The 26,766-nt window shown below is 40.4% G+C and overlaps 1 protein-coding gene across 41 annotated transcripts in view; it reads left to right on the top strand.

Annotated features, from left to right (window-relative positions):
- Positions 1 to 26,766, top strand: part of MAGI1 (membrane associated guanylate kinase, WW and PDZ domain containing 1) — a 645,902-nt gene that overhangs the window by 271,707 nt on the left and 347,429 nt on the right. For 4 of the 41 annotated variants that reach the window (XM_086366995.1, XM_086367013.1, XM_086367000.1 and 1 more), the window contains one exon: positions 3,341 to 3,510. The exons of the other annotated variants lie outside the window; for them this stretch is intronic. The gene's annotated coding sequence lies outside the window, so the exon portion shown is untranslated. Of the gene's footprint in view, positions 1 to 3,340; positions 3,511 to 26,766 lie in introns of those variants that run through there. 41 annotated transcript variants of the gene reach the window in all.

The raw sequence follows: 26,766 nt of genomic DNA on the forward strand, positions 1-26,766 counted from the left end.
TCTGGTCTTTTTTTTAAAAAAAATCAGTTCATCAACTTGATCACCAGGTCCTGGATGTCAGGTCTGACACACAGTTGGTGTTTAATAGGGGTCAGTTGAAAGAATGAATGGACAGCTGAACCTAGCCTGTCCTGTACTGAGTAGGAGCACAAAGCAATAGCTATAAATTTACATCATCCTGTGTCTGAAAATTGCATATCTTTAATTGCCTTTCCCTAGCATCCTGTACTCTCTGGGGGTTACTGCTCGGTTTTTAAAACCCTAACCCAGAAGAGAGCTCAAAGATCTAAAGGCTCACATCCTTCCCCTAGCTTTACGTTAATCATGTCCAGAAGATTTGAACTTGAGAATTGGAATGTCTGTACAGTCTTTGCCTAAGTTTCCTTCTCTTTGCCACAGGAGAAAGTGACTTTAGTCACTTTAGTCTATGATGACATTTTCAAGTTACCTGGTATATATTAAAACAGGAAAATCTTAATTCTTCTAATCTTGATAAGAACGGACCTGAAAAGTCTTAATAGCTAAATTCTGCTACTATGGTGCCTACAGCCATTGGTTGTAGCTTGATTGTCTCTGAGACTTTTTGTTTTCGTAGTCCCTCTTAGCTGTCATAAGAGAGAGGAGGTGTTCTGTTTCAGGCAATCATGCTGGGAAGCATTTATCTTATCCATAGCATTCTTCAGAGTCACACCTTAGTTCTAGTCACCATCGCCTCTCATCCTGGTTGCCAAGCATTCCGTTTACAGGTTTCTCTGCCCACCTCCTTCAGTAGCTTCAATTCTTCTTTTTTATAGGTCAGTGGTTCTCAAACCATTTGATCTCAGCATTCTTAATCCCCCCTCTTTCTTTTGTAAGGAATAATTGATTTACAGTATTATTTTCAGGGATACAACATAGTGATTCAAAATGTTTATAGATTATACTTCATTTGTAGTTATAAAATATTGGCTACATTCTCTTTGCTGTACTATATGTCTATGTTGCTTGTCTATTGTATATATAATTGTTTCTGCTTATTAATCCTCCACCTCTATCTTGCCCTTTTCCACCTTTCCTCTCCCCACTGGTAACCTCTAACTTGTTCTCTGTCTGAGTCTGTTTCTTTTTTCTTATATTCATTCAGTTCATTTCACTGACTCAGTCATGTCTGACTCTTTGTGACCCCATGGACTTCAGCACACCAGGTTTCCCTGTCCTTCACCAACTCCTGGAGCTTGCTCAAACTCATGTCCTTCAAGTTGGTGATGCCATCCAACCATCTCATCCCCTGTCATCCCTTTCTCTTGCCTTTAGTCTTTCCCAGCATCAGGATCTTTTCCAGTGAGTCACTTCTTCGCATCAGGTGGCCAAAGTATTAGAGCTTCAGCTTCAGCATTAATCCTTCCAATGAATATTCAGGACTGATTTCCTTTAGGATGGACTGGTTTGATCTCCTTGCAGTCCAAGGGACTCTCAGGAGTCTTCTCCAACACCACAGTTCAAAAGCATCAATTCTGTGGCACTCAGCTTTCTTCACGGTCCAACTCTCATATCCACACGTGACTACTGGAAAAGCCATAGCTTTGACTAGATGGACTTTTGTCAACAAAGTAACGTGTCTGCTTTTTAATATGCTGTCTAGTTTGATCATATATTCATATATATGCTGTCTAGGTTGGCTTACATTCATTAGTTTTATTTTTAAGGTTCCAAATATACATGATAACCTGTAGTAACTATCTTTCTCTGACTTACTTCACTAAGTATAATATACTCTGGTTCCATCCATGTTGTTGCAAATGGCAACATTTCATTTTGATGGCTGAGTCATATTCCACAGAATGTGTGTGTGTGTGTAATGTCCTTGTCTATTCATCTGTTGTTGGACACGTAGGTTGTTTCCATATCTTGGCTACCATAAATACTGCTGTTGTGGACATTAGGTGCATGTGTCTTTCTGAATTACTGTTTTTGTTTTCTTCAGATCTATCATATGGTAATTCTATATTTAGTTTTGTGAAGAATCTTCATACTTTTTTCCACAGTGGTTTCACCAATTTATGTTCCCACCAACAGCGTTCAAGGGTTCCTTTTTTTTCCCACATCCTTGGCAATATTTGTTATTTGTGTTTCTCTTGATGATAGCCATTCTGACAGGTCTGAACTGATATATTATTGTGGTTTTGATTTGCATTTCTCTGATGATTAATGATGTTGAACATCTCTTCATATGCCTGTTGATCATCTGTGTGTCTTCTTTGGAAAAGATAGCTGTTTAGGTCTTCTGTCCGTGTTTTTAGTCATGTGGTTTGTTATTTTGATGCTGAGTTGTATGAACTGTGTATACACTTTGATTATTTACTCCTTCTCAGTCACATCGTTTACACATATTTTCTCCCATTCAGTAGTTTGTCTTTTTGTTTTGCCGGTGACATCCTTTGCTGTGCCAAAGCTTTTAAGTTTAATTAGGTCCTGTTTGTTTCTGTTTTCTTTGCCTTAGGAGACAGATATTTTAAAAAAAAAAAGCTGCAATTTATGTCAAAGAGCATTTTACTTTTTTTTTTTCTTCTAGGAGTTTTACAATTTCTGGTATTACATTTAGCTCTTTTATCCATTTAGAGTTTATTTTTTCATATTGGATGTGAATCTCTTTCTTTTTAATAGACTTTAGTTTTTAGAGGAGCTTTGGGTTTACTGAAAAATGGCACAGAAAATGTATAGAGTTCCCACATACCCTTTTCCCTTTACCTCATAGTTTCTCTTATTAATAACTTCTTGCGTTGCTGCTGAACAGTCACTAAGTCATGTCCAACTCTGTATTTTTATACAGTTTTTCTGTAAACCCAAAGCTGCTTTAAAAATCACTAACATAGTGTGTATTTTTGTTAGCATCCATGAACCAATGTCAATATATTATTTAATCAAAGTCCATAGTTTGATTCACTGAGTGAATGGATGGATATTCAACTAGTGAACAGGTGAATTCAGTGATTAGATGGGATTTTGAGTGAGAGTGGAGGACTTATTTCATTATGTAATTATTGTGTCCTGGAAATGACTAACTGCCCCATTAATAATATAATTGCTGTCAACTCTGAGTTAAGTTTGATGCAATGGTTTCATATATTTGTGTTAGGAGCGCTTATCAAATATACGTTCTAGATGGAAACGTTTCCATCAAAACAGTCTTGAGTTGGTGGGAACAATGCACTTTGAATTAAGACTTCAGTATTCCCTTGCCTTTGCCAGTCTTCCGTGAGAAGAAGAAATAATTGATTAAACATGTAGCTTAAATGACTAAGAAAGACATAAAATTATGCCAGTTGAATTTTAATATGTGTTATGTGTTTATGTTTTTCAGGTAAGGAATTATATTTCGTTCTGCCTGGTTTCCTAAGGAGCCTGACAGGTGCTGTCTTCTCGTGTTCATTTGTACCTTGCCAAGTCATACAAAATGTGCTTGCCTGCAAAATTAGAGCTTCAGTTGTAAGTAAGATGCTCTGTGCTTTTGTCAGTGGAGTGAACCCGGAGGTAAGAGCTCTGCAAGACATTCTGCGTTGCATTTGCTCTCTCTTAGGCTGATGTCAGCGTGCCAGTCAGATTCATAACCTCTGATCGTAAGCTCCTCTCCCTACACCAATGTGTAGACCATCTGTCCTCATACTGTTCCTGCTATATTCTTCCTTCTTGGGGCGGCTTCCTTTTCCCCTTCTGCTCCATTGTTTATCATTCATTATTAAAACGCAAAGCCTGATGATTTCCTATATATAACAGTTCCACTGTAGTACAAAATTCAAATATGAAAATACAAATTTTTAAAAATTATCAGTTGTAGAGGAACCTCGAAAGCATTGTGGTACTTGAAAGAAGCCAGAGACAAAGGCACCGATATTATATGATGCCATTTATATGAATTCTTTAGACAACTTCATAGAAACGGGGAGTGGACTAGAGGTTACCAGGGATGGGAGGAGGGAGGCAGAGAGTATGAAGTTATTGCTTAATAATTACAGAACTTTTATTTGAGTTGATGACTAAGGTTTTTTTCCTCCCTGTGTTATTGAAATATAACTGAAAAAGTTTTGTAAATAAATAGTGATGATGGTTGTATAACTGTGAATGTAAGTAATGCTGCCCAATTACTCATTTAAAAATGGCTAAAATGACTAATACAGTGTGTGTATATTTTTATATACACACACAAATCTATATGTAATCACAGTTTTTAAAATGTTGAAAAATAAATCAACCATAATCCTACCCCTCTGAGATATCACTCAGGCACGTTTTTCTTACCTTTTACATTTTTAACAATTTTCTTGATAATGTTTCTTATTATTGAAGTTAAACTCATGTAGTATAATAAATTCTACATCACTTCAGTATTTTTTCCATACCTTTGGAGCCTTCGCATCTATACTGTCAACTACATAAGATTTCATCCTAATCAGGGACATTGATCCAAGACCAAGTGCTGTTCATCCCATTCCTGGTCACGCGATCTGTCCGTTTTGTTCGTTCAGCATGCAGCTCTTGAGCACTCACCGTGTGCCAGTCATTCTTCTGGGCCCTCTGAACCCAGAGGGTTCTTCTGACCTATGCAAACTACTTGTGTGGGATATATTTCGAGTGACACTGGGCTGAATGTTCTAGGATTCTGTCCCCTTCCTGGGGTCTGAGATTCTCTGATATAGGGCATTTAATTTTGACACTTTAAATGCAGGTAACCTGGCCATGAACAAGCAATGATGAGCATTTTCCAAAGTAAGCTCTATTGGACATTCCCTGGTGGTCCAGTGGTTAGGACTCTGCAGTCTCATTGCTGAGTGCCGGGGTTCAATCCCTGGTCAGGGAACTAAAATCCCACAAGCATATGCTCCAGCCAAAAACCAAACAAACAAAACAAAGTCAGCTAGCTCTTCTTTCTTATTCTGTGGATGCTCGACAGACATGCTTTAGGCCTTTCCTCAAAACGGATTTGTAATATAATAGCTCACTTTCCTAGAATGCTAATGAAGGAGGGTGTAGTCTCATATTTTAAGAATGAGAAGGACAGAGCTCGCACACAATAGTGGAGTCTTGGTGAATACGTGTCTATCTTAACGTGTAAATGAATTCTCCTCAGGCTTTCTTTTCTTCTATTAAAATGTATCCCATTCAAGATTAGAGAATCAACACAGGAAAAATGAATATATTTTAAAAATACGACAGGGACAGGGGAAAAATACACATTTTCACAAAAGCCTTAATGAAGTGCATTGAAGTGTTTTTTAGCATTTTTAAATACTGGTGGTAACTAGGTTTGCTTCAGAAACATTTATCTTGGTTGATTTATAAGTGAGATGGTGGAGTAAGAATAATTGGAGAAACTGTTTGGGATCTTCTGGACTATCTTATCATTGTGTATAACGGTACCAGGCGTATAGTAGGAACTTGATATGCAGCTAGATGAATGAAGGGATTTTTGAAAGGACAGAACTTTTTAACATTAGACCATGAATGTTATCACCACAGGGCCAAAGATATATTTTAACACATGATCTCAGGGAGATTGGAGAGGTGATCATGGGATGGTATGACTCCTGTTTGTATTGTTATGAGCATCTGGCAGTAAGAACTCTGTGCTGATGCCTTTGTAGATAGAGAGCAGATAGCATTGCTTTTCCTAGAGATTGATAAAAATAGGGCTTGTTTTACCCTACCTCCTATTATCCCCTTCAGAAGCTAAGTATCCTGTCTGTTTTCAGGCTTGTATGTGGGCAGATGTTTCAGAGTCTATTTACAAACATTTCCCAGACATATTGTCGATCAGCAGGTTTCCTCAATTAACATGCAGCTTCTTCAGTCTGTTTTCTGTGTTCTGATTGTATGACAAATGCTATAGGGTTTTGTAGATGCAGGGACAGAGAAGTTTACCAACTCAGCAGAGTCCAGGGAAGCCTGATAAGGAGTCTGAGGGCGAAGTGTACAGCATGGAATTCATTAAAATTGCACAGGAAGCAGTTTGGTTGCAGTCTTGACTTGAGTAAGAACATGGCCAGTTGTTCTGTGCCTATCCTGCCGGGTCCTGGGCAGTGCACACACACATTCACTCACATGTGGTGTCTTATGGCATCCTCTGAAGAGTTTGGAAGAGAGACTGGAACCTTTATTTCACAGATGAGGACAGAGTGGCTCAGAGGCCATAGAATTGACCGCAGTTTGGACAAATTCTCAGTGCCCCCCAAGTCATACTCTGTTGTGTCAGGCTCCAAAGTCCTACCTGCTCATATAAACAAGGAATTATTGAATGAGAAGCGTGTTCTGGGGTGTGTTGGATTTTTGTGAAAGGAAAAAGATATGGATGCATTGTCTCAAAACATGAGCACAGAGATTCTGAGAGTCATCTCTTAAATATGAGAGACAATGTAAAATTTTGACATGGTCCCTGATACCCTGTAAGTCATGAGTTCTATTGCTGCTGTTTTTGTTATTGATACAGAATAGCAGAAGACTGTGTAGACAGCCTCTGTTCTTGTACTTAATATGGTGGGCATGGTTTTGAGAAACACGGGTTGGAGTCAGGCTCTCCAGGTTCAGATCTCAGGGTTGTAATTTCCTGGATTGGTAACCCGTGGCCAGCTCATTAACGTGCCTAAGCGCTGCTCTTTGTCTTTGCACATTGGGGATAGTAATTGCACTAACCTCCTAGGATCCATTCAAGGATTAAATGTTAAAGTCATGTGTGAACTGTACCTTGTACATCTGGCACTCAGAAAATGTGATTAATGTTATTATCAGTCATTAGTGTCATTGTCAGTTGATCATTATAAAACCCTAAAAGGCACCCCCATTGGAAGCTGATCCATGGTATTTCCTAGCAGAAATGTGAATCTAGGTTGCTGATTTGATATGTGAGTGGTGTGTGTGTGTGTGTATTGAGTATACATTCTTATCAGATGCTTCAGCTGAACTAGCACAAGAGAACCAATTATAAGTCTCCTTGGAGGCAGTGGGGAGGATGGGTGCTCGTTTCATTGTAAACCTATGATTGAAAACACTTTGGGACTGGAGTGAGAAGATGTGGCCTGAAGCCATTGGCACAAAGTGGAAAGAAAACTGGGAGCTTTGGAAAGCACTCTTGCTTACAGTGAGCCTTTTTATGTTAGAAAATTGTAAGAGGATACAGAATCTAATTTTAGGAGACCTAATGAGGCTGGTTTCACAGGCTAATGCTATGTGTGGTTGGGTGTGTGTATTCAGTCAGTGGAGAAGTGGAACCTCAATCTTGCCTTGTCACCTACTTCTGACCCATTTGCCAGAGGTAGCTGGCTGGAGTGATGCTGATGAAGTGGAATCTGATGGCCTCAATTTTTGAAGCCTTTCATTGATTCTAATTTGACAGGACTTACTTGGGTTTTGGTGACCTGGCCCTGGCCACCTGCTCATCGAAAGTCTTTATTTCTTGCTTGCAGCAGAGTTGGAAGGGCTGATAGTAGGTGGTGGCGGTTGGTCGTCAGTGAGAAGTGGCTGAAGCCCTTAGACCAAGCTTTCAGGCCCCACAGCTTATTAATGGCACTTGCCTGACATCTGTAGACACTTGCCTGGTGCTACAGACATTTGTCACCTGTGGACAAAGATGACTGTGGTGTCTTTAGTATAGGAATTTATCTCCCCATTGCTATGTTCCCATCAAACTTTCTTCTGCTTACCCTCATTGAGACATTTACACAATTGGAGCATTCCAGTGTCTACCATGTTAGATTCTGACTCCGGGCACACTTGGTGAATGAATAAATTAGTTCCAAAGATTGACTAGGGGGCTTCCCTGGTGGCTCAGACGGTAAAGCGTCTGTCTGCAATGCAGGAGACCCGGGTTCGATCCCTGGGCTGGGAAGATTCCCTGGAGAAGGAAACGGCAGCCCACTCCAGGATTCTTGCCTGGAAAATCCCGTGGACGGTGGAGCCTGGTAGGCTACTGTCCACGGGATCACAAAGAGTCAGACACGACTGAGTGAAGGGAAGAAGAAGAAGAAGAAAGATTGACTGGTCTCTTACCTGAGACCAGTAGAAGTTGCTTTTATCATTAATTTTGGGGCAGATCTCTGTCAAGCTAGACATCCATCCATCCATCCATCCATCCATCCACCCACCCACCCACCCATCTATTCCTTTTACTTTTATTTCTTAAATTTTAACAATTTAGAAGTCCTTCCAATTCAGTTGGTTCATTTATTTATTTATTTTGGCTGTGCAGTACAGCATTTGGAATCTTAGTTTCCCAACTGGGGATTGAACCCATGCCCCCTGCAGTGGAAGCACAGAGTCCTAACTTCTGGACCGCCAGAGAATTTCCCTCATCCCTCATTTTAAAAAACTTGAAGTAGATAGTATTAATGTTCAGTTTTGGCAGGTGAGGATACAGGGATTTGTAATATTTGATGAACGTTGTTGTCTTTGAAATTAATAGTATTCCCTTAAACAAGGCCCCTGGAGCATTATTCATCTAAAAATAACCACTGTCAAATCCTAAATAAGTCTGCTGCTGTGTCAGGGAACTTTTCATATGTGTTCGAGATCCACAGATAGAATTGAAAGACCCTTTGCAGTGAGACACATATAAAGCTATAGGTGAGTTAAATGATGGAAACAGAGAATGAGGGGTGGGTAGCCAACCATTTCCTCTCTGAATTCATTTTAACAAATATCCGTGTTGTTTCTGAAAAGGCTATGTCTGGGAATTTTAGTTGTTAGAGCTTCTTAGGTAAGATAGATAGCTTTGGATCTGGGTTTGGGCTATAGCTTGTGTACTCACTGGTGGGATGACCCTGAGTGGGCCATCTCATCTCCATGGGTGTCGTGAACCCTGACTATAGAGATAAGAATGGCAAGTCTCACAAAGACACCTTCAGAATTCATTGACACAGTGCCTGTTAAGTGCTTGGCATAGTGCCTGGCATGGTCTATACATTTAATGGATGGTGGCAGTTATCATTGTTAAACTGTTCATATTGAAATGCCTGATTTCTTCAGTTGTAAATGAGAATTAGCAGAGGAAAAAATCTTTGCTTGTGGAGCTCTTTGGTTACCATGTGTTGCATTTTGTTTGGTCTTTAATAGGCTGTTGATAATAATCACTATCTATGCTGCTCTGGGACCTGGGGGTTGCATTTTTACACAGTTTCCGCTGACTTTGATCCACAGCAAGAGTTATGTATACTCAATTTCAGTGCTATCTGAGCATGAGTGGAGTCTTCAGATTGCCCTTGACCCTTTGACAACATGACTGATTATTCTGATTTATAGTCTCCAAATGATAAAGCAAGTCCACAGAATCTCACTGATCCCACTTATTCTTCAGTTCAGTTCAGTTCGGTTCAGTCGCTCAGTTGTGTTCGACTCTTTGCGACCCCATGAATCACAGCATGCCAGGCCTCCCTGTCTATCACCAACTCCCGGAGTTCACCCAGACTTAATGTCCATCGAGTCGGTGATGCCATCCAGCCATCTCATCCTCTGTCGTCCCCTTCTCCTCCTGCCCCCAATCCCTCCCAGCATCAGACTCTTTTCCAATGAGTCAACTCTTCGCACGAGGTGGCCAAAGTACTGGTGTTTCAGCTTTAGCATCATTCCTTCCAAAGAACATCCAGGGCTGATCTCCTTTAAAATGGACTGGTTGGATCTCCTTGCAGTCCAAGGGACTCTCAAGAGTCTTCTCCAACACCACAGTTCAAAAGCATCAATTCTTCGGCGCTCAGCCTTCTTCACAGTCCAACTCTCACATCCATACATGACCACAGGAAAAACCATAGCCTTGACTAGACGAACCTTTGTTGGCAAAGTAATGTCTCTGCTTTTGAATATGCTATCTAGGTTGGGCATAACTTTCCTTCCAAGGAGTAAGCGTCTTTTAATTTCATGGCTGCAGTCACCATCTGCAGTGATTTTGGAGCCCCCAAAAATAAAGTCTGACATTGTTTCCACTGTTTCCCCATCTATTTCCCATGAAGTGGTGGAACCGGATGCCATGATCTTTGTTTTCTGAATGTTGAGCTTTAAGCCAACTTTTTCACTCTCCTCTTTCACTTTCATCAAGTTCCTCTTCACTTTCTGCCGTAAGGGTGGTGTCATCTGCATATCTGAGGTTATTGATATTTCTCCCGGCAATCTTGATTCCAGCTTGTGCTTCTTCCAGTCCAGCGTTTCTCATGATGTACTCTGCATAGAAGTTAAACAATCAGGGTGACAATATACAGCCTTGACGTACTCCTTTTCCTATTTGGAACCAGTCTGTTGTTCCATGTCCAGTTCTAACTGTTGCTTCCTGACCTGCATACAGATTTCTCAAGAGGCAGGTCAGGTGGTCTGGTATTCCCATCTCTTTCAGAATTTTCCACAGTTTATTGTGATCCACACAGTCAAAGGCTTCCAAATTGCCAACATCCGCTGGATCATGGAAAAAGCAAGAGAGTTCCAGAAAAACACTTATTCTTACATTACCTCAATTATCACATCAGCATTTGTTAAAAAAAACCAAATGATAAAAAGCATTTGATAAAAAAAAAACTTAAAAATTTGATATCAAAAACATTTGATTAAAAAAACAAACTTAAAAAAATCAGCCTTATCCAGGGGAGAGGGGAGCAGAGGGTGAGATGTATGGAGAGAGTAACATGGAAACTTACATTATCATATGCAAAATAGATAGCCAATGGGAATTTCCTGTATGTCTCAGGAAATTCAAACAGAATCTCTGTATCAATCTAGCGGGGTGGGGTGGGGAGGAAGAAGGGAGGGAGGTTCAAAAGGGAGTGAATATATGTATACCTATGGCTGATTCATGTTGAAGTTTGACAGAAAACAACAAAATTCTGTAAAGCAGTTATCCTTCAATTTAAAAATAAGTAAATTTAAAAAAATAAGGGAAAAAACCTCAACATTCAAACAACGAACAAAAAGTCAACCTTACTCACTTTTAAAATGAGAGACCTAAAACAATGCATTCTGCTTTCATTTGTCTATTATTAGAACACTTGCAGGGAGCAATCAATACAGTGAAATTGTAAACGAAGCAGTCTGCATGACTCTCGTACATTCATTTTCATGGGAAAAATTAAGTGCTACGAATATAATACAATTCCAGTAGGGATTTGAAGCAGTGTTTGGAAATGAAACGACATCCATTGGTCTTTAAATGTAACTTTGCATCTCCTTCAGGAATAATTTGCTTTTAAATGATCAATAAAGATTTGGCGAGCTTTTTGAGTAACTTAACTGTATGTACAGGTTCAAACATTGTTTAATATATAGAGAGAGACTCTCATGTGAATCACAGTGGTCAGTAGGATAATTTTAGGGTCTGTTCTCTTGCTCTCTATCTCTTTCTCACTTACTCACTCTGTCTCTTGTCCAGAGCTGTTAATCCAGATATGATACTGGATTTAGGCTCCCTGGGAACTCCTGGTAAATGCATAAATATATTGAGAGATTGCGTCTTTTTATTAAATTTTAGCAACTCTGCTTCCTTCAGAAAGCTTCAAAGGTTATGTATCTGAGTGGAGAACAGTCACTAAGGAGATTTCAGTGCTGCTTGCTGAAATAGAGATTTGACTAATGATAGTAAAGGTTATATAGATAAGATAGTGTATTTAACCCTCAAATGAAAATGAGCTGGCACGTTGCCAGCTCATCCTCATTTGCTAAATCTTTTCTCATATGCCTTGGTCTGTCAGCTCTGGAGAAAATGGACTGAGAGTTTGTACTCATTTTTGAAAAGGATAAATGGAAGTGAGGAAGGGCCATTATGCTGATAGGAAGGGCAGATTGGAATTTAAATCAGACCGAAGATGAGGAAAGGTAACAGTAGGAGTTAAGGCTAGAAATTTTGTTTTAGCAGCCCTGCATTGCCCTTCCGTGGGGGACAGCAACTGACAGCAGGGGTGCCTCGGCCTCCTGCAAACATGAAGGCTGTCCCGTTGCCTCCACTTCCTCCTTGGGGGATGACCTTCTGACTACCTGTCCTCTGAGCTTTTGGACTAAGCAGGCAGGGAAGAAATAGCCCAAACTGGGAGTGATTTATTTTTGTTTTAATATGCCATATAAAGCTACTTTGTTTCAAAATTAAGTTGAAAAACCCAAGAAAGGGACTAGCTGAAGATTTAAGCAGTCTTCAAATTACCACATCTGCTACATCTGTCCCTATTAACCAGATGGTTTTTTGATAGGCTGAATCTCATTGCAGGAGAGATGGATGAGTTTTCCTTGTCTGGTTTGTCTCTTGGTTTGTAGTTGCCATTGACAGATGGTGTTACAGCAGAGATATCTGCCCTGGTGGGCAAATCCAATTTATTGTTGTGATTTCTTTTACCCAGTATATAGTGTTTTGTGGTAATTTAAACATCAGAATCATGGACATTTTATATATATAATTGGGGACTTTTCTGTAGGAAAAAATCAAGTTTTTTTGCAACCCTGGGCCCAGGAACGAAGTAGATCCTCACCCCTAGAAGGGGCATGAGTTTTCCAGTTTGTCACAGTACTCACCATTCCTTAAGTTTTTATACCCAGCTTATTTCTGATTTGCATTTCTAATCAATGAATTCTAGAATCACCGAGTCACCATAAAAAAGAATAAAATAATGCCATTTGCAGCAACATGGATGGAACCTAGATGTTATATTAAGTGAAGTAAACCAGACAAAGACAAATATATGATACTGCTTATTTGTGGAATCTTTTTTAAAAAAGAGAAACTATACAAATGCACTTACTTATAAAACAAAAATAGACCCACTGCATAGAAAACAAATTTATGGTTATCAAAAGGGAAGGGGATGAGGGATAAATTAGTAGGAGTATGGGATTAACAGGTACATACTATACTGAATAACTTATGCTTAAATGTTGATGTACAGTCAATCTATGACAAGATTTTTGCATGATTTCCTCAGGTAGTCAAAATGGAAAAACCTAAGTCTCAGAAGAGTTTTGAATGTTATATTGAAGAAATCCTCATTTTAAATCAATTTCACATTCTTGTTTTTAAGTCATCAGAAATAAATGAATAAAAAGTATGTAGTGATGTGAAAACTTTAGCAGTCTGGTCTTTTTTTTCCTGCTGTAATATTCAGCTCCTTTAGAAGGCAGTATAGAGCAGTTTAATGTTAGAGTCTGGGGCAGGGTCACCAGTTTGGAATAATTCTGAAACCTTCTATCTTTCTTGCATGTAAATTCTGGGAGTACAAGGAGTTCTTGGAGATGTGAGAAAAGGGATGAAAGTTAGATTTTCTGCTAGGTATTGTTTAGTATCATCCCTAGGAATCAAATAAGAAATGTGTATGTACAAAGTATTGGCAAGTTTTTGTGTCTTTTATTTTTTTGTGTGTGTCTTTTAAATCATTCTGGCCAAATATTGTCTTCATGTCTGTTTTGTTTGACTACTAAGTGCCAAAGAACTGGACTGTAATCCTAGCACAGAAACAATGAAAAGAAAGCCAGAAGCTCTTCCTCTCTAGTTTCTGTTGTCTCAGATTTCTGGCCTCTATCTTTAGACTAAGACTGAATTCATTTTATTCCTGAACAGGTTGGCAAGAGCTATTTTGCTTAATTGATTTACATGGTTATTTTCTACTAGGCAGCAAAGTAATTTAAAGGGGAAATTTTCCACAGGACTTAGAATTGTTTAATTTGACATTTTATTATCATCTTTATACCATATCTGAACCCCAGATAATCACTTTAACAATATTACATCTGGTGGTTTCTAAAATTTGCAGACCCTGTGCTTAAAACTTAGCAAGAATAGAGACTGCATCTTACTTTCCAATCTTGGCGACTACTAACATTTAATGTTTATCTTAGTCCTTGATTCCTGGGGGTACATGTACACAGTTTGCTTATTGGCTGAGTTTTAGGAAATACTGTTGACTGTTTAAAACACTAAAAATTGCAATTTATGTGTAATAATGTAAATTTCTTTATATGCTACTGGAATTCAGTTTTAGCCAGACTGCAACCAAATGTTAAGGTTGGCTATGCAATAGTGTTTTTAGCTATAACATAGAAATTACTTGTATATGTGCCTGACTTGGCAGAGAAACATCCTCATGTTTCCTTTGGAGCTCTATATTCTGACAACAGATTGCCTCCAAGTTTCACCTTTTCTTTATATACTACTTGTTATATCACTGGAGTATGTGTTGTACATTTAAAATTGACATTTAAATCACCTTCCAGGGATAGTGGATGAAATAACCTGTTGTATTTTTGTTACCCTTGGAGTTATCCGATCACTGTATTTGGAGGGGTGGGAAGATATTTCCAGAGACGATTTGATCCTGCTTCTTTGCAGAGGATATGGTAAAACTTGGTATGGAGATGACCATCTCTCTTATTAAGAACAATCCTCAGAAAATCCAAGGAGGAGAGTTAGATAATAACTCACCTGCTTTTATAGTTCTGACCCATTTCAGTTTCCCACAATATTCAGGCTTAACAGGAGATGGAAGATATACTATTATATTTTTTTCTTTAATGGCCACGTGTTTATGTGGTTTTTCATAGATCCCTCCATTCTGTGAAACACTTGTGGCATAAACAACTATTTTTGCCTAACTAGCACCTATCCCCTCAGTTTTGTTTGTAGTCAGCTTGGTCTCAAGCAAAGCAGGTTGACTCCAGTAATCCTTGATGAATTGTGATTGGTCTAAGCCAGTCTAGTCAGTCCATTCTGCTTCAGCAGTGATTGGTATAAAGATGTGCATTTGACTCAGTCCTAACCAATGAGGCTTAAGGGGAAGTGGGAGAGATTCCCTTCCTGAATAAAAATGACTCCCATGAAGGTAAATCCTTTTGCCCCTGTCTCTCTTGCTTTCTGCTTTAATAGAGGATATGTTGCTTGGAAAGGTAGCAGCCAACTTGAAAAATGAGGAGACAGGCTTGAAGAAGAAAACTCACATGCTGAGGATGGTAGACTAGAAAGGGAGAGCTGTGTCTTCATCAGCATTGTGGAATAGCTGAATCACTCCCAGGGACCACCTCTCTCCAGATTTCTAGGCAAAAAATAAACTGCTAATTATTGAAGCCACTGTTATTTAAGGATTCTCTTATTTGCACTCAAAAGTATTCCTAATTGATATACCATGTAAAGGTAACATGCAGTGGAGAAGTTCAGCAACTCAACTAGATGAAAAGACAGCAGTGTATTTTATCTCAATCTGCTATTCTGTAAATATTATTTTCTTTTGGCCTGGAATGAAAGACAGATGTTGAGAAATGTAGACTCCCGGTATTTGTGGCCAAGTTTTAATTTTTAATTGAACATGAGGTCCCAAAGTATTTGGCAACAGAAAGAAAATAATCTAGCATTTCTTTTTTAATTAAATCATCCTGTACTACTGTATAACTGAAGATCAGAGCTAGCAGGGTTGCGTGTCACGGTGATTTTAGTGTTGCTGTCTTTTATTGCAAACTACTTGTTTTAAAATCTAGTCCAGTCTGCTGCTTAGGCTATAGTACTGTATTTACAGTAGACTGACCCAGAGTTTGCCTCCAGAGACCCTGAGTATGACTGTATTCCTGAAACAGCTGAAGAGGTCAGGAGGTGGAGTTTACTTTCATTAGTGATAGGAGCCTCCAGGATGGGTTCCCAGGGAGGGCAGGCACAGGTCTACTCAAGGAACCTGGGCTTGTTGGGGAGTTGCTGTAATATGTAGATAGAGCAAGATTAGTAGTGTCTCTTCTGAGTTAGATTCAGCTTCATTTCTAAACCTAAAGAGCTGTAGGTTACTGCACTTAGAAATTCAGGTAAAACCAAATCTACAAGGGACCAGACGGAATATGTCTGTTGTTTATTAAGTATTGTGCAAAATGTTATACCTGGAATATTAAAATGCACTGATTGTGTGTGATTCAAACCAACCTCAATGTTTAGCTAGAATTACTGAGAATTTTCATCTAGGAAATATTTTGAAATAAATACATTTGTTTGCTAATATATAGATGTAAGAAACGTCAAAGTAGCCTATGAATGTAATAGTAATCTTTAAGTGGCCTGCATGAATGAGTAGATGAACAGTTTGTAATCAGTGCTTGGTTCAGTATAAATATATTTCTGTATAGTTTGTTCTCTTCAGATTGAATACCCTCCTCCCTGTAATAATTTGTTAATCCCTAATTTGTAGAACAGAATTTGAAAAAATTGGATAAAGCAGAATACTGATTCAGATTACCCAGGTCCAGATTTTCACAGAATCCCATTTAATAGGACCAGAATTAATCAGATTTTGTCATATGCCAAGGTTTTCTCTTTTAAATCTCAAGAGTTATTAAAAATGGTAAGTTATCATTTTGTGAGGCAATGTCATGTGGGTATTGATTAAAAATCAAGGTAAAGCCTTACTATTTTTAAAAAATAATTGGCTTCAGTACACACTTGGGCTCTACTAGAGGAATAATGCTTGTGTAGGTAAAAAAAAAGTTTTATCCTCGAGTTCTTTCTCTTTTTTTCCCTTTCATTTACAATTCAAAAGAAGGTTGTTAAGAATAAATGATGCTGTAGACAAGCTAACATGAAAGCAAATTTTTTGATTTCTTTGTGTCACTTCTTTGGCATGACTGTATCTCCTCTGACAATAGTGCAGTGCCCCCGTGTGACAGAATATCTTAACTGGTCCTTCTTGCTGCTGCTGCTGCTGCTGCTAAGTCGCTTCAGTCGTGCCCGACTCTGTGCGACCCCATAGACGGCAGCCCACCAGGCTCCACCGCCCCTGGGATTCTCCAGGCAAGAACACTGGAGTGGGTTGCCATTTCCTTCTCCAATGCGTGAAAGTGAAAAGTGAAAGTGAAGTCTCTCAGTCTTGTCTGACTCTTAGCAACCCCATGGACTGCAGCTCACCAGGCTCCTCCCTGCAGCTCACCAGGCTCCACCACCCATGGGATTTTCCAGGCAAGAGTACTGGAGTGGGGTGCCATTGCCTTTTCCACTGACCCTCCTTAGTTGGATGAAAATCAGGCCTGACTCATCTCTGCAGAATTTGGACTTTAGGCCCTAAGATTTGAGGAGGTAACCTACTATCAGTCAGTTCAGTTGCTGAGTCGTGTCCGACTCTTTGCGACCCCATGAATCGCAGCACGCCAGGCCTCCCTGTCCATCACCAACTCCCGGAGTTCACTCAAAGTCATGTCCATTGAGTCGGTGATGCCATCCAGCCATCTCATCCTCTGTCGTCCCCTTCTCCTCCTGCCCCCAATCCCTCCCAGCATCAGAGTCTTTTCCAATGAGTCAGCTCTTCGCATGACGTGGTCAAAGTACTGGAGTTTCAGCTTTAGCATCATTCCTTCCAAAGAACATCCAGGGCTGATCTCCTTCAGAATGGACTGGTTGGATCTCCTTGCAGTCCAAGGGACTCTCAAGAGTCTTCTCCAACACCACAGTTCAAAAGCATCAATTCTTCGGCGATCAGCTTATAATTATTCTATTTCATTTCTTTACTTTTTCCTATCACTGTTTCCCACACAACAGCACCCAACTTTATTTTAAAGAAAAATTTATTTATTTACTGATTTTTGGCTGTGCTGGGTCTTTGTTAAGGCTTCCCTGGTGGCTCAGATGATAAAGAATCTGCCTGCCAGTGCAGGAGACACGGGTTCGATTGCTAGGTCTGGAAGATCCCCTGGAGAAGGAAATGGCAACCCACTCCAGTAGTCTTGCCTGGGAAACACCATGGACAGAGGAGCCTGGAGGGCTACAGTCTATGGATTTGCAAAGCGCTGGACACGGCTTAGCAACTCGACAACAACAGGGTGTTTGTTGCTGCTCAGGCTTTTCTCCAGTTGGAGTGAGCTGGGGCTGCTCTTCAGTTGAGGTGCTTGGGCTTCGCATTGCAGGGGCGGAGCACGGGCTCTAGGGTGAGGGGCTTCAGTAGTTGAGGCTTGTGGGCTCGGTAGCTGCGGCTCATGGCCCTAGAACACAGGCTCAGGAGTTGTGGCGCACAGACTTAGTTGCTCTGCAGCTTGTGGAATCTTCTCAGATTAGGGAACAAAACTGTGTCTCCTGCATTTGCAAGTGGATTCTTTACCAGGAAGCCACCAGGGATGCCCTAACAGCACCCATTTTTAATGACAGAAATCATGTCAGGGCTTTTACTGTTAAAAAGTACTGAGTTCCTTTCCTTAGATGTGCATCCGGATTCTTTACCCTGGGTTCTGTGGTCGCATGTGATCTGTTCCCTTCCTTGGTCTACAGGCTCATCTTTTGCCACCTTCTCCCTCATAGGAAGTTTTCTAACTGCACTTACTGTCTTTACCCCAAACTCACTTCTGTCTCTAAGCACTTGCATCTGTTGTTTGTCTAGTAAGGGAAACCTCTTTTCAGATCTTTGCTTGACTGACTTACTCTCCTGGTTACAGACTCCAGTCCTGTGTCACCCCAATCTTTCTTGCTATGTCACATCACCCAGGTTGATGAGTCACGCTTTCAAGTCTGAATTTATTTTGTATATCCGTATTTCTATTGTCCGTCTCCCTTTCTGTGGATAGAAGTTCCATGTGGCCCACTGTAAGTATTTCTAAGGACCATGGGATCGCCCAGTGCCTAAGGCACATAGTAGGCACTCATTGATGCTCCTCAAATGGAGCAAAAGGAAGAAAACAATGTAAAAAATATACCTGGAATATTTTAGAAGTAAAATGGCAGAATTAATTGAGGCCATCGGAGAAGGCAATGGCACCCCACTCCAGTACTCTTGCCTGGAAAATCCCATGGATGGAGGAGCCTGGTAGGCTGCAGTCCAGGGGGTCGCAAAGAGTCGGACACAACTGAACGACTTCACTTTCACTTTTCACGTTGGAGAAGGAAATGGCAACCCACTCCAGTGTTCTTGCCTGGAGAATCCCAGGGAGGGGGAGCCTGGTGGGCTGCTGTCTCTGGGGTCACACAGAGTCGGACACGACTGAATCGACTTAGCAGCAGCAGCAGCAGCATCCAAATATATTCTTACTCTCTTCTTCCAGATCACATTCTGTCCTTTGTATCATAAAATGTCTACGTCATCAGGAACTCCATCTGGAATAATACCTCCTTTCTTTTTTTATTTATTTTAAAAACAATTCAGATGTAACTCAAATGCTTATTGAAGCCCCTTCATCCAGTCACAAGCTTAATACTCAGAGCAGCAGTTCTCACACTGTGTTCTGTTCTTAATCCAGATGAAACACCATTAAAACGTGAGTGCTGTCAAATAAGTTGGTGAAATCCAGCAGTATCGTATTCCTTTAGCATATTCCAATAGCATATCAAGGGTTTTTCAAAGTCTGTAGTAGAGAAACCCCTTATTCCTTTGTGTTACTATTCACTATACTTACTTAGCCATGGAGTGCCCATCCCAGTATATTTTGCTTTCTTCCAAACTCCTATTAAGATTGTATGGAACTATAGCCTGTCCTTCTGCCTACAACCTTTGGCATATCATGGCTGAAATAGCCAGTGGTATTATTAGCATGACATTTCAGAGAGAATTTAGAGCTCTAATAAAATGCATATAGGATGAGTTCATCCTGGGGCTCTCATTTCCCCAAATCCCCACTGAGGCCCCCAGGGCTGAGGGTATCAATTTTCCTAGGAACCCTAGTTGAGAAGCTATGCTTTCTAGCACATTTATGAATGGAGTCCTAGATAACGTAGACTATGGCCTTTCAAATCACTATGTGTAGAAGATCACTGGAGAGAATCACATTCTCTTCAGCTATTTCCTAGATGTCATCTGTGAAGTAAAAATGGCATCATTCAGAGATTTTTGGACTTTCTGAATGCTGCAGAAGTTTGGTTCCCCAACAAGAAAGTATGGTAGTACATGCCTGTGGTATAGTTGTTAAAGATTGGTAGAGTTTTAAAATCTACTTCCCAATCATAAGAAAATATACATTGCAATAGTTCTCCAATGTCAGAGACTCAGTGTCTTTACCAGATTGAATGGTTTAGCATCACACATGCTAAATTTTCTCTTCTCCTAGACTCCCATTTTGGCATAATTTAATTCAAAAGCAAGGTTTCTTATTGTGAAATATTAAGCCAAGGTGTTTTATATAAAAAGTGTTGAATTATTTTATTCTCCGGGTGGCAGAGTTTAAATAAGATGAAAGTGTAAATCTAATCAACTACAAGACCATGTCTATTTTATGCTGTATAGATTCTTGAAAAAAGACTGATTCATATGCAACAGTAATTCATTTAATCTCAACAAGTCTTTGCATAATTTTATATTTCTTCACTCTACAGAGTCTGCCAAGAATTTGTTCATATAAATCTCTTTTCCCCTGCTAAATTGGCTTCAGAAAATATTTGAAAAGCAACCAGACTATTAACCCTTTAAATCATAGTTTCTTTCCCCCTTTTCTTTCCCCCCTTTTTTTTTTTTTTGCTAGTTAGATTATCTGAAACCAGGTTTTCTGAGAGGTTGAGTTTCCACGTTTTTCTTATTATGCACAGAATTTTCTAATATTGGAGCAGCCAGCTTGGAGTGTCTCAGCTAACCTCTAGATTTTTTGGTCTATGATTGGTTGAGGCTGGCTCCTTCCACTTTTTTAGTTGGCTGGAATCAAATGTGTTGCCAGTCATTCTGCAGTTATGGTGGAGTGTAGATGGAGGAGATCATAGTTCTTTTCTTTCAACCCCTTGGTGTCAATGAAGTCCCTCACGTTCCTTCTTTTTTGTGCTGTGGATCAAAAAGCAAGCCCACATGTTTAGTTTCCAGTCTTAGTTTCTGAATAGCGGTTGGAAATTAAAAGCATCTATTCATTGTGATCTTCAGAGATTTGGTAGAGTTTCTAAGTCCACTTCCCAACTGTAGGAAAATGTCTACCAGTTTTTGCATAGTTGGGGCAGTGGAAGGCTGTCTCATGATTGTCCTTCTGCCTCCTGGTGGGGAGAGTTAAACATGTAGCCAGATATATAATATCTGCTGCTGTTGTAAGAACATGGGGATATTTTAGTCATTTTTTTATCTATAGTGTGTGCTGAATGGTAATAGCCAACATTTGATGCCTGTTTCTCACTGTCTTTCTCAGATGGAAACACTGAGGCACACGCAGATTAGCTGATCGCTTTAAAGTCACTTGGTGATAGAGTCAGAATTCAAACCCAGGCTTCTTGGTCCCAGAGTCCATCTACTTCACCATTGTACTCCTGTGTCTGTTGAATGAGTTCATTATAAATGGAAGAGATAAAGAATAAAGCTTAAGGAATCTTGTTTGGATTTCTTCTGATCAGATTGAAAAATTGAGTACTCTTGACTCCAAACCTGGGCCTTTTGATTTTACAAGACTGTGGAGTTTTACACTGTGGTTCTCCTTAGTGCTGTGTTTTTCATTATGATCTTTCATTTAACATATATTTATTGAGCACTTAGCATGTGCCAGGCATTATCTGAGTTAATGCTGTTTCAGCAAAAAGTAAAACGGTGGAGAAACCCTACTTTCATGTAGCATACCTGCTACTGGGCAGTGCTGCCTATTTTTTTGAGCCAGGTATGCAGTAAAATTTCCTGTCCAGAGACTTTGTAGTTATGGCCACACTCAGGTAATTCAGAACAGAGTCCTGTGCCTAAGGGACTTTCTTCTGGATGGCTGAAAGATAACTTGAGCAAGTCATTCTGGTAAGAACCTGAGAGATGAGACAGAATCACTTAGATATCTTCAGTATGGTGGCGATTTTTGTTGCTATGGTAACCACTTCTCTTAGCATCCCTCTCCACTGCTACATCATAATTTTGACAGGACAGTGTGAGTGAGTTTATGAACACACAAATGTACTTTTTACAGAGCCTGGTTGGAACAGAGGAAATCTGTAATACCTGTGTTGTCTTTATAAAGATCTTCAATGTTCAGGGTAATTAAACCTGTCTGTGCAGGCTTCTAATTGCCCCTGCCTCGCCTGGAATATCAGATTGCTTTGTTTGTAATGATAGTCTGCCTACAAGCAATGGGCTTTTTAAAATATATATGTTCACAGGTACACCTAGCAGATTCTCACTTTTTCTAATCCAGAAAACATGCTAATTTTCACACAAAGCTCTCTGAAGCTCATGCTACATCTCAGTGAAGATGAAATACTTGAGGCTCTAATGAGGCCCTCCTCTGTGATTCAGATTTCATTGCTCTCACTTTAGCATAAGTTCTCCACAAAACTGTGATTATGATGTGCATTTTACATGTCAGAATGACTGACTTTATCATCTTTTGTTGTTGTTGTTGCTGGTTTCCTGAGATTAATAGGGAGCACTACTTAAAGAGGAGTTGTGTGTTCAAGAGGCATAGATGCCAGCCTGTTTTGAATGGTGGCACAAGTTACATCTGAGGAATCTAGTCACCATCCTGGGGAACCCTGTGAGCAGGAGAAAGGCCTTGGCAGAATGATTTAGGAAAATATAAAGAAGTCCTGAGACCTTGAGTAGTTTCCACAACCAGAGATACCAAGATAAGACTCTCTGCTCTTGTCTCTGCCATCTGGAGGGTCTCTGTTTCCTTCTTGAGCTACCTTGGGGTTGGGGGGGTGTCAGATCAAGACATTCTGTGTGAAAACCCCAGTAGTGAACTTTTGATGAGGTAGCTTCTTTTTTCTCCCGTACACCCACCCATTTTCCTCACTACAGTGTATCCACAGTGACAGAGGGATTTCACTGCTGGCCATACCCCGTCCCCCTCCTAGGGCCATCATTTTCTCATTCATGTATTGACAGTGATGTCATAGGGGAATATGAATTCCTATGAAGCAGTGTTCAAAGTATTTGTTACTGATAGTATTTGTTCATCTGGGAGAAACAAAGTTACAAAATAGCACATAATGTTCCATTGTTTATTAAAAGTTATTTGTATAGTCAATATAGGGCTTCCCAGATGACTCATGATAAAGAATCCGCCTGCCAGGGCAGGAGATGAGGGGTTGGGAAGATCCTCTGGAGGAGGAAATGGTAATCCACTCCAGTATTCTTGCCTGGGAAATCTCATGGACAGAGGACCGTGAAGGGCTACAGTTGTTGGGGTCACAAAAGAGTCGGACACGAATGAGCACACGCACAACAACAATGGATATAGTCAATGTAGTTTAATACAGAAATCTGTACAGTAAATATGGTATAATATCCATACAATAAATGTAGTGTATTATCTATGCTTTACAAAAATGAAGTTGTATATAGTAATACATGAGGACTGTATGTGTGCATGCATGCTAAGTCGCTTCAGTCATGTCCAATTCTGCGACGCTGTGGACCGTAGCCCACCAGGGTCCTCAGTTGATGGGATTCTCTAGGCAAGAATACTGGAGTGGGTCGCCATGCCCTCCCTCAGAGGATCTTGCCAACCCAGGTATCAAACCCAGGTCTCCTGCGTTGGCAGGCGAGTTCTTTACCACTAGTGCCACTGGGAAGGCCATATGTACCGTGTATGTATGTATACATTCTGTGTCGTTCATATGTGTTTGTATAAAGGCACACATTTATGTACAGTTTGAACAAATCTAAAGCAGTATGTTTATACTGATTATCTTTGTGTGGACAGACTGCTGCTTGTAGATTTCTTGGTATTTGTGTCTCCTGGTGTTTTGCAATGAATATGTAATTTTTTGGTTCAGATGTTATTTTTTGAAAGGGCATTTACTCTGTGTCCTTTTGTTTGTAGGGCTGTGTGCTGCTGGTTGGAAATTCTGGAAGACAGCTCGTAGGATGGGGTGAGGAGCAGAGAGAGGGCAGGGTGGAGTTGGCAAGGACTCTTAGTGAGTTTTGAAAGGAAGGAATGATGGAAGGGAATAAGGAAGGAAAGGAAGAAATGAGAAATGAAGGAGGGAAAAGTACTGTGCTCTAGTTTGAAAGGAAGGGACACATCTGTAAAGGATGCTTAGTGATGCTTGACTTGGGAAGCATGAGTCCAAACAGGACACATACATTGTTCATGGGAGATTCATATGCAAAAAGAGGAGCTTATTCATCTTACTCTTATGTTGCCCTCCTTAGTGTTTTATCAACTTCTAGGTTCACATTCTCATGTTTGTATGTGACTCTTATAATAAGTTGACTTCATTTATGCTCAGAAATCTATATCATCCTTGATCACAGGCTACTTACGACTTTTTATAAAAGAGTTATGAAAAGGTAAGAAAATTTTAAGGCAGGGCACGTGACCAGTGCTTAACTAAAGTGAACCACTTATGCTTTGCAGATAAAAGAAGTGTGAGAGAAGAGGTCCTTTTGAAAAGATAAAGCAAATACTCAGCATTGCCACGTTTGGGCTGGGGCACGAAGGTCATCTCCCTTTCTCCTGGCTGTTGCTGTTACTGATCAAAAATTCGTTCGTCTTTGTCTTGGTCTAGAAATGTGTGCTGTGAAGAGAATTGCATCAAGTTCTGAGACTAATCCTCTTTTCATCATCTTAGGCAGTTAGGTGTTAGATCCAGCCACAGTGCTCCTGGCAGTTTTGTAGAGTTTACTTCTACTGTGAGAGTGCCCGGTCATAGCTTTCTTAAAAAGAAAGTCTTCTTGACCAAATCGTGTCATGTTAACCTGAGACAACACAGCCTGCCGGTTGTGTGTCGTTTTGACCCTTCAGAAACACTTTGATGGAGAGCTAGGGAGACAATTCAGAGCCCCAAGGAGAGATGTGGAGCCAACAGATTCCTGTTCATGGAAGATGTTGTTAGTGGTTATAGAACCCTCCAGAATCACTGTTGATCCACTCGATGAGACAGACTCTGCCTCAGCAGCAGACATTTAAGATTCTTACGTTGTTTCCTTCTGACGGTCATCTTCTGCCACTGCATAATGGTTTATGTGGGGCTGGAGCAGACTCAGCCCTTCTGGGCCTAGGGGAGGGCATGTAACTCAGCTTGGCCCATCAGAATAGTACTTCATCCTCATAGCCGCTGAGATTAATTTACGTTGTTGTTCAGTCACTCAGTCACGTCCGACTTTGCAACCCTGTGGACTGCAGTATGCCAGGCTTCTCTCTCCTTCATTGTCTCTCGGAGCTTGCTCAAACTCATGTCCATTGAGTCAATGATGCCATTCAACCATCTCACCCTCTGTCGTCCCCTTCTCCTCCTACCCTCAATCTTTCCCAGCATCAGGGTCTTTTCCAATGAGTCAGCTCTTTGCATCAGGTGGCCAAAGTATTGGAGCTTCAGTTTCAGCATCAGTCCTTCCAATGATTCAGGATTGATTTCCTTTAATCCTGGTTTGATCTCCTTGCTGTCTCTCAAGAGTTTAGGAGTCGGGATAAATCAAGATGGGCCAATCAGAATCACCCGCAGGACTTTGCCAGACCCATCAAAGAAGGGATTTTGGGGGTTGAAAGCAGTGGGCTTGAAGCTGTGTGCAGCCACTTTGCTACCATGTGGGGAGATCTTACCTAAGAATAAAACTAAACAAAGCCAAGACATACAGAGAAATGTGTCAGTATAATGTTAGGACAGAGCACTGTTGATGTTTTGGGCTGGGTGATCTTTGTTGATGGGGGCTGTGTTACACCTCATAGGATGTTTGACACCATGCTTGACCTCTACCCAGAGATGCCAATTGCACAGTCCCTGAACTTTAGGTTTGGTAACTGGACATGTTTCCAGGTTTTTCCAGATGTCCTCTGAAGGACAAAATTGCCTCTAGGTGAAAACTACTGGTTGAAGCAACAGGGTCTAATTGGGTTTGAAGAGAACGCGTGAACTTTTTGGTCGTTTGTACTGTATCAGTTTTCTGTTGCTGTTGTCTATATGACTGTGTTTCTGTCTTCGTATCTGTGACTAAAGCCAGAAAGTATTCTTCTCTTTTAAGGAGTCATATGATTAGATTGGCCCATCCAGGTAATCCAGAATAGCCTCCCCGTCTTGGTCCTTAATTTCCTCTGCTAAGTCATTTTGCCATGTAAGGAGACGTATTCATAAGTTCCGGGAGTTGGGGTGGACATTTTTCTGCCTCCTGCGTGCACTGATTAATTTCTTTTTTTTTTTTAATTTCTTTTTTGCTTGAACTAGATTGACGTCAGTGACTACAGCCAAAAATTAACAATAAAATGTTTGAGATCTAGTATTGGAAACCTCTTTTTAATCATGGTACAGTTTATAAACTCAGTTTTTTTAAACTGCCAGCACCTAACACAAAGCCTGTTACACAGTGGGCCCTCCCTGTGGACTCAGTAAATGTGAGTTTATTCTTTCCATTCGTCTTGGGTGCCATGAAGAAGAGTTATTAGAAACTTTACCACGTGAATTGTTAGACAGGACTCTGGGAGAGAAAATGAAGAGAAAGGAAGTAAACATTCCCTGCAAAGAGAAGCAATTAAGTGATTTTAAAGAGCTGGGATTTCAGAGTCAGGTAGCAAAGAACGAATTGCAGTTCCCCACTGTTCCTACCACTCTGTGAAATAAGATAGTCAGTCTTCATGGTAGCCTAATTGCTGCTCTTCCTTACCTTCATTTTTTGTGCCTTTAAATCAACCTGGGTGGATAAGAATTTATTACTTTTATTTTCCTTCTCAGAGCAGTTTCTCAAACTGCTCAGACTCAGAGCAGTTTCTCAAACATATGTTTATGTTCTCAGCTGTGTGTCCTGGAGTCTGTGAATTTTCTAACAGGGAGATTACACAAATCCCTTTGGAATTACCATTTACCAGCCTGGAGCACATCCGGTGGTCCTTTCAATGCCTTGCATGTCCTCAGAGACTCTCCTGGCTTCTCAGGTTGGTCCTGCCTCTGATGTCCTTCCTCACTCCACAAGAGATGCTGTCTGGTGCATCAGCCCCCAAGGTGACGCCCAGGGATGCCTTTCA

This window comes from Bos grunniens, chromosome 22, assembly GCF_055505025.1.
Source record: "Bos grunniens cultivar Pamir isolate PY7600 chromosome 22, Bosgru_T2T1.0, whole genome shotgun sequence".
Lineage (NCBI taxonomy): Eukaryota > Metazoa > Chordata > Mammalia > Artiodactyla > Bovidae > Bos > Bos grunniens.